Source organism: Arachis duranensis, chromosome 5, assembly GCF_000817695.3.
Source record: "Arachis duranensis cultivar V14167 chromosome 5, aradu.V14167.gnm2.J7QH, whole genome shotgun sequence".
Taxonomy (NCBI): domain Eukaryota; kingdom Viridiplantae; phylum Streptophyta; class Magnoliopsida; order Fabales; family Fabaceae; genus Arachis; species Arachis duranensis.
The window spans coordinates 62,972,608-62,973,585 of NC_029776.3; positions in this window are offsets into that span (position 1 = coordinate 62,972,608).

Below are 978 nucleotides of genomic sequence, written 5' to 3' on the forward strand. Positions count from 1 at the left end.
TTGGTGTTCATCTTAACATTCATAATGTTCTTGCATGCATTAAGTGTTTTGATCCAAAATTTTCATGTTTTGAGTCATATTTGTGTTTTTCTCTCTCCTCATTAAAAATTCAAAAATCAAAAAAATATATTTTTCTTATTTTTCTCATAATTTTCGAAAATTTGGGTTGACTTAGTCAAAAAGTTTTTAAAATTAGTTGTTTCTTACAAGTCAAATTAAATTTTCAATTTTAAAAATCTTATCTTTCCAAAACTTTTTCAAAAATCAAATCTTTTTCATTTTTTCTTACTAATTTTTGAAATTTTTTTTAAAATATTTTTCAAAAATCTTTTTCTTAATAGTATTTCATGATTTTCGAAAATTACACTAACAATTAATGTGATTGATTCAAAAATTTGAAGTTTGTTACTTTCTTGTTAAGAAAGGTTCAATCTTTAAATTTTAGAATCTTATCTTTTAGTTTCTTGTTAGTCAAGTAATTAATTTTAATTTTAAAAAATCAAATCTTTTTCAAAATATCTTTTCCAACCATATATTTTTAATCATATCTTTTTAGCATATCTTTTTAAAATTATATCTTTCTCAAAAATTTGATTTTAAAATATCTTATCTAACTTCTTATCTTCTTATCTTTCAAATTTGATTTTAATATCTTTTTCAACTAACTAATTAACTCTTTGTTTGTTTCTTATCTTTTTCAAAACCACCTAACTACTTCTCCCTCTCTAATTTTCGAAAATATCTCATCCCTTTTTCAAAATTCTTTTTAAATTAACTAATTGTTTTAAATTTTAATTTTAATTCTATCTCACCTTTAATTTTCGAAAATCATTAACTCCTTTTCAAAATTAATTTTCGAATTCTCTCTCTTATCTTCTTCGATTTATTTATTCAATTACTAACACTTCTCTTCACCTCTTTTCATCTCCAATCACTGCCTCTATCCTTACCCTTGTGTTTGGATTCTCCTTTCTTTAT